A 12,208-nucleotide genomic window follows, 5' to 3' on the forward strand; every position below is an offset into this window, starting at 1 on the left:
GCCACAATAAAAAAGATAGCGGTCAAATCATCATGTTGTACACCTTAAATATATACAATTTTTATTTATTTTTTAAATTGTAAAAAGAGAATATGGAGAATCAGGAAGACTTCTAATTGATGAGTGCAGATCTCAGAAACTTAGCTATAATTCCAAGATCAGAAAGCAACTGCTAGAACCATTGGCTTCAAAGGCGCATCAGACCTGCTAGATCAGTACCAGCAAAATGGATGCCTTGTATGGTCTCTGCTTCTTTCTCCATCTAACGTAATTCCAAATTCAAATAGATGCATACATATGATTCGAGAACATATGGCACATCTGGAAACTTACCTGGAATGTGTTCTGAGAAATTTTTTTTTTTTTAGCTTTCTGGCTTTTGCAGTATAGGAAGTCACCCAGAAAGAAGCTGGGACAGATGAAGTATGAGCCGGTCTACTGTATCTACCACACACAGTTCTTGCCTTCACCAGGGATACATTTTAGACAAAATATAAGACAAAAAGTATACAGATAAGGCAGACAATAACACTCTCAGACAGTGTTGTTAGAAGATCAATAAACTTTAAAAATGGAAAAATGTTTAGATTTAACAGCGGTCAACACACTTTGTTCTTTATAGCAGTTGATGTAATAGTGCCAGTGTGATACACTTAATTAAAATATTCCATTTGGCAAAGGTTGCACGAATTGATTTGAGCCTTAAAGGACAGTTTGCAAGTTTAGACACGTACTATGACTTTTGAAAGAATTCTACTGGACTCAGCAAAACTGATTAATTAAATTTTGAGAATTTGTGCTGTGGAAATTAAACTTGATCAGAGCTTGACCTAACTCACATTTCTCCAGATTTTAGATGTGAACCGGTTAACACTGAAGAGTACAGAATATAGATTATTCTATCCAAGAGGTTCATATTTTGACCAAAGGAAAGAAAGGAAGGAAGCTCTTTTTGCTGAGTGAGCCTAAGGAAAATAATACAAAGTTGAGTCTAGAACACAGGTGCTTAAACTGTAATTGGTGAAAGAGCCCTTTGAGAATCTAGTAAAAGCTCTAAACTTGTTATATTCCAGAACTGCAGAAATGTATACATATATGCATATGCAAGATATGTCACAAATATCAGCTGGTTCACAGACCCACTAAACTCCTGAAATCTCCTAAAGTCCTTGGGTCTTGGCTTAAGCAGTTCTAGTCTAGAGTGGCATGCTTTCTTAAATTTCTGAGGATTTTGTGAATTTTCAGTTCTCAAAAAAGTGGTAATACGTGTATATGCGTGATACACATATATGATATAATATATCACATATGTATATATAATATATAAAATGTACATATATTATACGCACACACACATATATATAAATAAAATATATGCTGCTAAATATGCTGGCAAAGTGTAGCCTAAGTCAGTTGTCTCAAAAATTGTTACTATGCACCTCCACCAGTAAAATGTTTCTGAGAATATTCTGCTACCCAGTTTTCCAGGGACTAGAAAATTACTCCATTTCTTTCTCTATTTACCTCTATCACACACTAAAAACATAGAGGCAGATTATCTCATACCAACTGGATAGTGGTGTGGTCTTGAGCAAGTCATGGATCTCTTTTAGTCTTCATCTATAAATTTCTTTTGTAATGTGATTTATATCATGTTCAGTGCTGATTTTGTAATTCTTTCAAATGCAACAAAATATGGGATTGTGTGGACCGGATTGTTCTTGATAGATGTGGACAATATATGCATCAGAGCAGGTCCTGCTGCACATTATGACTCAACAATATGAAATACTAAACTGAAGGAAAGGGGAAATTTCTTATGCTCTAATTCCAACACACAAAATGAATCAATGAATGTGCTTCTCTTTAGGAACAAATACAACCTCTTTAACTGATGGTAAAGAAGCTATCATGGGGTCTCTGAGCTGAGTCCCAGGGTGCTCAGAACAGCATAGATAGTGATAATGCCCCACAGGACCCAGTCTGTTTGTGTTTCATCCTAAATTTGCTAAAGGAGTGGGGTGGATAAGGGCCTGAAATAGAATGGCTGTGGCTAAATGTGCTTAGGCATGGAATTGTCTGAGGTGGGTCCTCGAAGACACCGACTAGCCAGAAAAGTATTACTAATCAGAGTGACTATAATAAAGTTAGCTCAGGACATGGCTAACAGTGTGCAAAGCTAAAGAATATCTATGCCTGCATCTAGGGAGTAGAGTTAGAAAACTTGGTTTGTTTTATTATTATTATGGGACAGAGGGCTTGAAATGAACATGTTAGGTCGCCAATCCAAGGGGAGGGTGCTGGAATGAGTAACAGTATATTTGATAACAGGGCAGAGTGATAACAGGGCACTGGTGGCTTTATAATTTGCTGTTTGATTTCTGTGTTTGGCTTCTGCTGCAACCAGCTGGCATGAAGGTCTCTCTGGTGTTTTGACTCAAGAAAGGGACTAAAACTCACTCAGGCTTCACTACCATTAACCTGAACATTTTGAGTTTGGTTCATGGCAAGAGAAATGTGTACTTTGGATTTATTTTTTCATAGTCATGGTATATTGGCTGCGTTGATCTCCTTTATGATTTGGGAATTTCTTTATGAAGTAGCGCCTGGGTTTACGAATGGCAATATATGTCTACAGAAGGAAATTTTCATCTCATCTGAAAATAATTGGCATCTACGAAAAATGGCTCCTTAAAACAAAAATATCTCTTGGCAAGTAATAGAAACTGTTGAATTTTGATTGAAAGATTAAGCCTTTCCTCTTTCTTTTAGCTTCACCCTGATCTACTTAGATTGGGTTTGTTACTTGAATTTAGAGTCATTGTTATACAATTGTGCAAAAGAAAGTGTCATACATCCTTTGTCTATGAAGTGTTGTCTGCGTTTTCTTTATTTTTTCTATTGATGTGTATTGCATAACAAATAAATTTATATGTATGTAAAACCTTGTGTTCATCTCAGTTATTTTTATATATTAATCACACCTTTGTAACCACAGATCAAGATGTACTATGTTATTAGAAGCGTCCCTTGGACTCTCCTAGCCATCACCCTCCCCTCAGCCTCCAAAAGAGAGCAAGTGTTTTGACTTCCATCACACAGATTGTTTCGCCTGTTTGGGACCTTTATATAAATGCAATAATGTAATATATTTTTTTGTGTCTGACTTCTCTGACTCAATGCCATGTCTGTGAGACTGTGCATGTTGTTGCTGGTAGCGGCAATTACTCATGTTCATTGCCAGGAAATATTCCACTGTATCAATAGTCTAAAACTATATACATTCTTCTATTCAGGGACATTTTTGTTTTCTCCAGTTTTTCACTGTATTGAATAATGATGTTAATTTTTTTGTACAAGTCTTTCAGTGCAAATATATACAGATTTTCAATATCTAGTGTGTTTACTGTGTCATAAGGTATTTGTACGTTTTGCTGTAGGAGAAACTGTCAGATGGCTTTCCAAAGAGATTGTACCAATTTCTACTCTCACTAGCAGTACTTGCCCCCAGCATTTCTGGTAGATGTATAGTGGTGTCAGTGTGTGTGTGTGTATGTTTTCATTTAATCTTTTTTTTTAAGACTAATTTGTTTAGAGCAGTTTTAGGTTTACAGCAAAACAGGAAGAAGGTACCGGGATTTCCCATATATCCTCGTCTTCTACCAGAGTGGTTAATTTATTATTACTGAAAACCTACATTGACACGTCATAATCACTCAAAAGCGATAGTTTACCTTAAGGTTCACTCTTGGTGTTGTACATTCTATGGTTTTGGACAAATGTATGATGACATGTATCCATCATTATAATATAGTGTAGATCATTTTCACTGCCTTGAAAGTCCTCTGTGCCCTGCTTCTTTATCCCTACCCCCTCAACCCCTGGTAACCAGTGATCTTTTTACTGTTTTCATAATTTTGCCTTTTCCAGAATGTCATGTTGTTGGAATTGTACAGGATGTAGTCTTTTCAGATGGACTTCCTTACTTAGTAATATGCATTTCAGGTCCCTCCATGTCTTTTCATGGCTTGATAGCTCAGTTCTTGTTAGCACTGAATACTATTGCATTGTCTAGATGTATCACAGTTTATTAATCCGTTCACCTGCTGAAGGACGTCTTGGTTGCTTCCAAATTTTTGGCGATTCTAGATAAAGCTGCTGGAAACAACTGTGTGCAGGTTTCTGTGTGGACGTAACTCCTCAACTCCTTTGGATATTTACCAAGGAGAACAACTGCTGGATCATATGGTAAGAGTATGTTAGTTTTTTATGAAACCACCAAACTGTCTTCTAAAGTGTCTGTACCATTTTGCATTCCCATTGGCAGTGAACGAGAATTCCTATTGCTCCACATCCTTGCCATCATTTGGTGTTGTCAGTGTTCCAGATTTTGGCCATTCTAACAGGTGTGTAGTGATATCTCACTGTTGTTTTAATTTTCATCTCTCTGATGACATATGATATTGAGCATCTTTTCATATGCTTGCTTACCATCTGTATATCTTCTTTGGAGATGCGTCTGTTCACACCTTTGGCCCATGTTTTAATCAGTGGTTCATTTCCTTATAGTTGGATTTTAAGAGTTCTTTGTATATTTTGGATAATAGTCCTTTATCAGCTATGTCTTTTGCAAATATTTTCTCCCAGCCTGTGGCTTGTATTCTTAGTCTCTTGACATTTCCTTCCACAGGAGTTTTAATTTTAATGAGGTCCAGGTTATCAATTATTTCTTTTATGGATTGTGCCTTTGGTGGTGTATCTAAAAAGTCATCACCATATCCAAGATCATCCAGGTTTTCTACTATGTTATTCTCTAGGAATTTTATGGTTTTGCATTTTACCTTTCGGTTTGTGATCCAGTTTAGTTTAATTTTTGTGAGGGGTGTAAGAGCTATGTCTAGATTCATTTTTTTGATGACACTAGATTCCTCATTCATCAACATGTGAGTACTCAGTAGTTCCAGCAACATTTCTTGAAAAAACTCCTCTTTGCTCTGTTGTATTTCCTTTGCCCTTTTGTCAAAAGTCAGTTGACTGTATTTATGTGGGTCTATTTCTGGGCTTGCTATTCTGTTCCGTTGATCTACTTGTCTGTTCTTTCATTGGTGTCACATTGTGTATTGACTACTGTGGCTTTACAGTAAGTCTCAAAGTCGGGTAGTGTGAGTCCCCTGACTTTGTTCTCCTTCAATATTATATTGGCTATTCTCGGTCTTTTCCTCTTCATCTAAACTTTAGAATCAGGTTGTCAATATCCATTAAATAACTGGCTGAGATTTTGATTGGGATTGCATTGAATCTATAGATCAAGTTGGGAAGAACTGACATCTTGACAATACTGAGTCTTTCTATCTATGAACATGGAATATCTCCCCATTTACTTAGTTCTTCCTTGATTTCATTCATAAAATATTTACAGTTTTCCTCATGAATATCTTGTACATACTGTATTTGTTACGTTGTGTATGTACTTGATAGCTAATGGTGTTGATCACTTGTACATGTGTTTATTAGCCATTTGGATGTCCTCTTTGTGAGATGCCTGTCAAATGTTTTGCGTATTTTTTTCTATTGGGTCATCTATCTTCTTTTTTCTTGAGTTGTAGAAGTTTTTTATATACTCTTTATTTTTCTGTGTAAAATATATATAGGAAGTATTTTCTCCCACTCTACCTTTTAAACTGTCTTATTTCTATGAAGTACAAATTACTAGTGTAATCTCTGGCTAGTGCTTTTTGTTTCCTCTTTAAGAAAACTTTACTATTCTAGGCACAAAGCTATTCACATATATTATCTTCTACAACATTCGTTGCTTTCATTTAGATCTGCACTCTATCTGGAACCAATTTTGGTGTATTAAGGATATAAGGATTAAGATTCATTAACCTAGCTTTTCCTCCCACTGCAATGCAATGTCACCTTTATCATAAGTTGATGGCTGTATATATGACTCTGTTTCTGGACTCTATATTGTATGCCATTGGTCACTTTTTCTATTCTTGTGTCCATATCATAAAGTCTTAATTATTGTGATTTTTTGATAAGTTGATATCTGACAGTGTCAATACTCTGACTTTGTTTTTGTTCAAGATTGCCCTACCTCATCTTGGCCCTTTTGCATTTCCAAATAAATTTTAAAATAAACTCAACAATGTCTTTGAAAGAGTGTTGTGACTTTAATTGGGATTTCACTGAATCTGTATGTAATTTGGGGAAAAACTGATAATATTTACAATCTTCTTTAATTTTTTTCAGTAATATTTTGTAATTTTATGCACAAAGATTTTGCACAATTTTCATCCGATATGGATCTAGGAATTTGATTTGCCTGATGCTAAAATTAATGCTTCCTTTTAAAAATTTTATTTTCTAATTGTTTTTATGTAGCAGTTGTGCTAAATTTACATATTTATTTTAGCACTTTATAAATGCTTTTGGATTTTTTGCATGCACAATCATGCCATTTGCAAACTATTTATTTATTCCTTTCCAAACCTTATAATTTTTATTTCTTTTTATGATATTATTGCACAGGCTAAGGCATCCAGTAGAAAGTTGAATAGAAGTGATGATATCAGACTTCCTTATCTTGTTCCCAGTCTTTATGGGAATTTTTTGATATGTCTTTATTAAATATAATGTTTGCTATATATAGACTTTTGTAGATATCCTTTATCAGATCAAGAAGATTCTCCTCTATTCCTAGTTTGCTGATTGTTTTTATCATGAAATAATACTGAATTTTATCAAAAGCTGTTGCTGCATCTGTTGAGGTAATTATGCCATTTCCCCCCTTTATTCTGTCAATGTGATCAATTAGATTGATTGTTTTCTGAATGTTAAACTTCTGTTACAGACCTAAAATAAACCCTACTTAATGTTGTTATATTATCTCTTTCATGATTTGATTTGCTCACCTTTTGTTTAGGAATTTTCACCTATGTTCCTGAATGAAACATCTCTGTAATTTTCCTTTCTTATAATGTCCTTTTTATGCTTTAGAGTAAAGGCTATGCTGACCCCATAAGGTGAGCTGGGGACTGTTCCTTGTTTTTCTCTTCTCTGAAAGTGTTGTGTAGAATTCTTATTTCTTCCTAAATGTGTAGAGGAATTCAGTAGTGAAGCCATCTGAGCCAGGGGTTTTTTTAGGATGCAAGTTTTTAATACCATATTCAATTGCTTTAGCAGATAATGGGATGATCTGAATTTTTATTTATTTTTTCTCTCACCTTTGATATTTTTTATTATTTTCCCCCTGGGGAATGTTTTTCCATTTTATTTAAATTAGAAAAAAAAGTAGAACCATATTTCATTATACATAGCAAAATCTCTTTTTACAAATTTCATCAATTATATCAAATATATTAAATGTTATGTAATTTTAATAAGATATTATACCAATTGGTAAACCTTCCTATGCTACTTTGATTAAATGTCTTTGTTTTCCAGTGATATATTAGATTAAAATAAGAATATGTTTTTGATAAATATTATTGGTAACCCATGTCCTGTGCATTTCAAAAACTATAAAAGCAAAAAAAAAAAAAAAAAACTATAAAAGCTACATAATTCCAACAAAGCCCAGTACTTTTGTTTGCTGTTAGATGATCTTAAGAGTTCTTTTCTGTTTTCTTGACCATGCTTCTTTTCAAGGTTAAAGTGCTTGCTACCATGAAAGGCTTCTTAACAATTGGAAGTTGAATTATTTATAAAATTTATGGCTTCATTGTCTGTCACTATTTCATAGATACACTGTGCTGTATCTATTGCCTATACCCTAGCTACTGTCTACAATTTCAGATAGTTTTTATTGCTTGTGTGTTTATTTTTCTCAAACATTTGGATTAAAAAACACACACACAAAGATTATAAATTTGGTCAAGTTTTTTCAAGAGAATTAATACAGATTCCGGTCCCTCCAGAAATATCACCCTAGGCTGTAAAATCCCCTCAGGGCTATTTACCTTTCTCTCCTTAGAAATGGGTTCGGAGTAGAGCAAACCACAGGTAAACTCCTGGAGTTTTAGTAGTGATGGTGACATGAGGTGAGGAATACTAAGGGCAACGTTCAGGATCCAGGTCAAGAATATTAGTGAGGGCCCCACCAATTCAAATTTAGGGTAACTTGTCTGAAGTCCAGAGGCAAGGACTACACAGGCTGCCTTTATTAGGAGTTTGGTTATACAAGCTCTGGGTCAGCTCCCATTCTTTGTGGCTATCCAGGCAAGCCATCTCACCTATTTAGCATGGCCGGGTGGACCAAGGAAAGCACTGACAACTGGGTGCTTTTCATTGCTAATCCTGGCCTTGACTCACTCCGTGACCTCTCTTGGTGTGTTTCTTCAGCTGGAAAGTGGAGATAATAATAATGACCTATTTAACAAGGGATGTTGTGTGGATTAACAGTTAATAACATGTTTCACAAGACAAGGCAGCATTGAGCTTGTAAATACTAATAGAAAGTTTCTCCACACTACAAAGCTAAGTTAGTGCTTCTCTTGAAGAAAACCCAATATGCCAGAACATGAACATACGAAGCAGTTGAAATAAGGTGAATTTTTACTTGCAGAAGTAACTTCATTTTCCAAAAGAATACTCCACAATTTTCCTTTTGGTAGTTGATTCGCCCTTGTGCATTTAAAAGCTGTTATAAAATTTATTCATACCTACTCTATTATTTTAGCATTTAGTACTTAGAACACATTTTTGGTATGCTTGGATATAATTGTTTTTCCCAAAAATTCAACTAAGAATAAATATTATGCAGCTTGTCACCTGTATATAACCATAACGCATCTGTGAAGTCAACTTGACTTCCATAAGCCATTTTGTTACTTTGGCTGCTTCATCATGAAGGATTCTTGTATTACTTGGGGAAATTGTGTTAAACTTAATGAATCTGAATTTATGTGTAGCTTTCTAGGACTCTGTAACATCTCATCAGGTAATTTACTTCCAATAGTTTAGCATTGAGTCAGCTGTGTGCAGCAAAATTACATATGTCTGCCAAACTAATTCTCCATACAATACATTCCATTTACTTTGTGTCTAATTGTTGTGTTATTCACAAAGGTGAGAAAAGTCACAGATGGAAATGTAAGAAAACTATGAGATACTTTATTAAAAGAAAATCAAAAGATAGTAATAATTTCTCACCGATAAAAAGTACTTACTAAATTCTTGAATTTTTGTTAACATTACCAAGGTGAGGTCAAATGCAAGGACAAAAAATTATGCTGATAAAAGAATCTGGAAATATAAAAATTGAACCCTGTGTTTAGTAAGTATTATTAAAATAATTTGAAAAACATGGAAAAGAATGACTAGGCATTTAGTTGAAATTTCAGCCAGGCTATGACCTAACGCTTTCTTTTTTTATTTTTTTTTAAAGATTTTATTTTTTCCTTTTTCTCCCCAAAGTCCCCCCGGTACATAGTTGTGTATTCTTCGTTGTGGGTTCTTCTAGCTGTGGCATGTGGGATGCTGCCTCAGCGTGGTCTGATGAGCAGTGCCATGTCCGCGCCCAGGATTCGAACTAACGAAACACTGGGCCGCCTGCAGCGGAGCGCGCGAACTTAACCACTCGGCCACGGGGCCAGCCCCGACCTAACGCTTTCTTATAGTGCTATTAAAAATTGTGGTCTTTTTGTACATTTATGGATATTTTAATGGGGATTTGAGAGGATTTATGTAATACACACTTTATTTGATCTTTGCAAATAAACTACTTCTAAACTCATTAGTTCACTTGGTCTTTATCAGCGTCTTGAGTCATGTGAAGAGTATATTTAATCCTCTTATTTCTATAGGAGAAAAATAAGACTCTGACAGTTCACTTATTCTTTTCATTTTCTCTGAAAAAGGTTGTGAAGCCTTGCCCGTAGTCACAAAACTAGCTGAAAATTATGCTAAAGTTATCTTTGAAATGTCAGTCAAGTCCCCTTCGCTATGCCATATTGCTTCCATTTTTTTTACCATGTAGATTATCTTTGCTCATTTTTCAATTGTTTTGTTTTACTTCTAACTTCTTTCTACCACCCAGCAATATATATAGAGAGAAAGAGAGATTGCCTTATATTGATGTAGTAAGAAACTTTCTTTGTATTTTTTGTGAAGAAGATTGGCCCCCGAGCTAACATCTGTTGCTAATGCTCCTCTTTTTGCCTGAGGAAGGTTGTTGCTGAGCTAACATCTGTGCCAGTCTTCCTCTGTTTCATGTGGGATGCTGCCACAGCGCGGCCTGAGGAGTGGGGCTAGGTCCGCACCCAGGATCCAAACCTGTTAACCCAGGGCCACTGAAGCAGAGTGCATGAACTTATCCACTATGCCACCAGGCCGGTCCCACTACTTGTTTATTTTTTGTTGATGATTCATTAAAATGTCCCACCTAGAATTAGATATCAATTTTCTAAAGACAACATGAATTAAGATAAACCACAAAATTATGGGAAATTTATAGTCCTCTCACCAAATGTAGTGCTTGGCCTTTGCAAATGGAAAGGAATATTGGGATCAGGTCTTTGCAGAAAAGATTCTGCCAGAGCTTGTATCTACCAGGTATGTAATTTTGAAATTAATTTCTGCCATGAGGTAATTCTTAAATTTTAAGTAATATTCTACTCCCATTAGACATTAAGTGCAATAAAATAGAGATTTGGTTTTATTCACAACTGCTCTGCTCCACTGTCCGTAAGAGTCCAATATTTTCAACACTATTTTGAAATGAGTCTATATAAAATTAAGGAGGTGAGGACTATGAACAGAGGGACTTCCTCAAGGACCACCACACAAATTTCATGACTCTGATCCAGGGCATGGGCAGTTGGGGACCATATTAATTCTACAACTTAAAGTACGGCCCCTGACACAGAAGAGTATCTGGCCCAAAATGTCGATAGTGCCAAAGTAGATAGTTGAGAAACTGTAGTCTAGAGTGAAAGAGATACCAATGCTTCCTTTATTATGTAATGAAATATTTAAAAAATAATAATAAATGTCTTTTCATCAGCAGAACATATTTCTAGATAAACTTATCTGATTTTTGCGTTACTTTCTTTTATAACTGTAATTGTATGACATAGGCATTTGAAGTGGTTTCACTTACAAGGTCACAAGTAGACAAATGTCGTATTTGGTCATCTTTAATCCGTGGTCGTTTTTATGCTTTGGTTTGATGGCTGGCATCATTGAATTAGCGTGTCATACAGCACAATGTCATCTCCTGCAGATCACACTTATCATAATGGCTCCCACACTTACCAGCAATGTGAGATTGCTGTGAATATCACATGTGAAATCTCTTTGTAATTACATCTGTAAAATGGATATAATGCCTCACTCATAGAATTTCTTAGTATTAAACAAGATAATAAAGGTAAATAGAAAAGTACACTAACTGATTTATAGAAAGCAACTAACATATATTAGCCATTATTATTATTATTCATTATATAAGTTTCATTTTCCTGGTATTAGAATTTTACCTGCAATTTACCCAGCTTTCACTAGATGTTGATGGTGTTTTATTATGATACACAAAACAAAATCTCAGGAAAAACTGATAGGAATACTCCAGGGTCCATCTGATAAAAAAAAAAAATAACCTTAATTATGGCATCAGAATGAACATCAGATTATACTCCATAAGAAAATCATATAAAATGAGAAATTATCATGTTTTCTGTTACTTTGCATACCTTGTATGAACTGTTGTGCCTGCTCCATCATTTACTGGGTTTCTAAGGGCCGTGTGTCTCTAGTTCACGCAATTTGAGTGTTAGATGGCACTCTTGTGTCTCTGATTAAATGCACACGGTTATACTTTTTAGTGTTCTCAAACAAATTAGGGCCAATGTTCAAACCTTTAGTCAACTGGATTTCATAGGAAAATTTGACACACTCTAGCTTTGTTTCTGTGATGTACTAACCTAAGTGAAATATGCATATCCAGCACTCAGGGCACACATAGTCTTTCAGCTACTATGAGATTTACCAATGAAGTAACTTAATCTCTTTTGTTTGAAAGGCTGCTGTAGATTAGTTTTAATTTGACTGTACCTCTAAAACCTTAGATAATACACCTATCTGGGAAGATCTTCTTTCCTCGAGTAAGATTCAAGAAAAATTAGCTCTGTTGTGATTATTTTTCCCGGAGAGCCTAATACCTTAAGATGTTTCATATTCTATGACAAAATGTAAACACACAGAC

Source organism: Equus quagga, chromosome 16, assembly GCF_021613505.1.
Source record: "Equus quagga isolate Etosha38 chromosome 16, UCLA_HA_Equagga_1.0, whole genome shotgun sequence".
NCBI lineage: Eukaryota > Metazoa > Chordata > Mammalia > Perissodactyla > Equidae > Equus > Equus quagga.